The following is a 2,679-nucleotide window of genomic DNA, read 5'->3' on the forward strand; positions in this document are numbered from 1 at the left end:
TGGACTTAGCCGATTTTTCTCTTCATATCATATGGATCCATCACTAGGCCATCTTGCTTGCTTGTGTGGTAACTTGGAAGTGTATTTCTGACAGACCCAATCTGGGACTTAGCCGATTTTTTTCTTCATATTATATGGATCCTGGACTTAGCCGATTTTTCTCTTCATATCATATGGATCCATCACTAGGCCATCTTGCTTGCTTGTGTGGTAACTTGGAAGTGTATTTCTGACAGACCCAATCTGGGACTTAGCCGATTTTTCTCTTCATATCATATGGATCCATCACTAGGCCATCTTGCTTGCTTGTGTGGTAACTTGGAAGTGTATTTCTGACAGACCCAATCTGGGACTTAGCCGATTTTTCTCTTCATATTATATGGATCCTGGACTTAGCCGATTTTTCTCTTCATATCATATGGATCCATCACTAGGCCATCTTGCTTGCTTGTGTGGTAACTTGGAAGTGTATTTCTGACAGACCCAATCTGGGACTTAGCCGATTTTTTTCTTCATATTATATGGATCCTGGACTTAGCCGATTTTTCTCTTCATATCATATGGATCCATCACTAGGCCATCTTGCTTGCTTGTGTGGTAACTTGGAAGTGTATTTCTGACAGACCCAATCTGGGACTTAGCCGATTTTTCTCTTCATATCATATGGATCCATCACTAGGCCATCTTGCTTGCTTGTGTGGTAACTTGGAAGTGTATTTCTGACAGACCCAATCTGGGACTTAGCCGATTTTTCTCTTCATATTATATGGATCCTGGACTTAGCCGATTTTTCTCTTCATATCATATGGATCCATCACTAGGCCATCTTGCTTGCTTGTGTGGTAACTTGGAAGTGTATTTCTGACAGACCCAATCTGGGACTTAGCCGATTTTTCTCTTCATGTTATATGGATCCTGGACTTAGCCGATTATTAGGTTATTATATATGGATCCTGGACTTAGCCGATTTTTCTCTTCATATAATATGGATCCTGGACTTAGCCGATTATTAGGTTATAATATATGGATCCTGGACTTAGCCGATTTTTCTCTTCATATAATATGGATCCTGGACTTAGCCGATTATTAGGTTATTATATATGGATCCTGGACTTAGCCGATTATTAGGTTATAATATATGGATCCTGGACTTAGCCGATTTTTCTCTTCATATAATATGGATCCGGGACTTAGCCGATTTTTCGTTTCATATAATATGGATCCTGGACTTAGCCGATATTTCTCTTCATATAATATGGATCCGGGACTTAGCCGATTATTCTGTTCATATAATATGGATCCGGGACTTAGCCAATTTTTCTCTTCATGTGGTAACGTATGCCAATCGCTCACAAGTCATGGGATAAGGGTACTTGTGTTCTTCCATCTTCTAAGTCCCGCACGGGGACATCGTGATCGCCCCAAGTCCGGAATAGCGCCAAGTCAAGCCCCACGGTGGCCGTGCAGGACCTGTTAGCGGGGGCCCCACTGACAGCACTAATCCGGACTTAGAAATTATATCTTTCTAATCGAACACCACACTCGCAACACCACCATACCACCATCTCCTTGCAAGTACCTAAGTACCCGCAACTCCATGGTGAAGGCAATGTCACTCCATCACCAACCTCTTTGCACTGCAAGCACTTGCGTACCTACAACACTCCGAAGAAGGCAACGGCGCGCGATGCTCGACTCCACACACCACACCACACCACACCACCGATGGCCAGCCAGCCAGCCAGCCCAGCTAAGGGCTAACCCACCAACCAACCACCAATGGCCTAGGCCAGCCGGATCCCACCTTCAAGTCCAAGCACAGCCAAGTGCAAGTACCGCCAAGTGTTCACCAACCAACCATCACACCAGGTCAGCCGGCCGGTACCCACCTTCAAGTGCCATTACCCTCGGGTGCAAGCTCAATCAAGTGTTAACCAACCAACCCGGCCAAGGCAGCCAACAGGCCGGCACCCTACAGCACCGACCCGCCATCACCACCTCAACCGTTGACCATGCAAGTGGTCTCGGACAACAGGCGATACCCGAAGTACATCCGAAGAGTGTATATCAAGTGTTTGTTCACCAAGTCCTCAACCAACCCCAAGTACCCGGAGGTACCCAGAGTGTTGGACCCGCCAACCACTACCAGCACTCCAAGTCCTTGCGAACCCAAAGTGTTTGCCCGGTAGGGCCATTGTATCACAACGCTTGCGACCATGCAAGTGGCCTCGAACAAGGTGACAGGGGTATCTTCACCAAGTTCTCAACCAACCCCAAGTACCCGGAGGTACCCAGAGTGTTGGGTCCACCAACCACTACCAGCACTCTAAGTCCTCGCGAACCCAAAGTGTTTGCCCGGTAGGGCCATTAGACCACAACGCTTGCTAACCATGCAAGTGGTCTCGGACAACAGGCGATACCCGAAGTACATCCGAAGAGTGTATATCAAGTGTTTGCTCACCAAGTCCTCAACCAACCCCAAGTACCCGGAGGTACCCAGAGTGTTGGGTCCGCCAACCACTACCAGCACTCTAAGTCCTCGCGAACCCAAAGTGTTTGCCCGGTAGGGCCATTAGACCACAACGCTTGCTAACCATGCAAGTGGTCTCGGACAACAGGCGATACCCGAAGTACATCCGAAGAGTGTATATCAAGTGTTTGTTCACCAAGTCCTCAACC

The sequence above is a fragment of the Anopheles ziemanni genome (genome assembly GCF_943734765.1).
Source record: "Anopheles ziemanni chromosome X unlocalized genomic scaffold, idAnoZiCoDA_A2_x.2 X_unloc_90, whole genome shotgun sequence".
NCBI lineage: Eukaryota > Metazoa > Arthropoda > Insecta > Diptera > Culicidae > Anopheles > Anopheles ziemanni.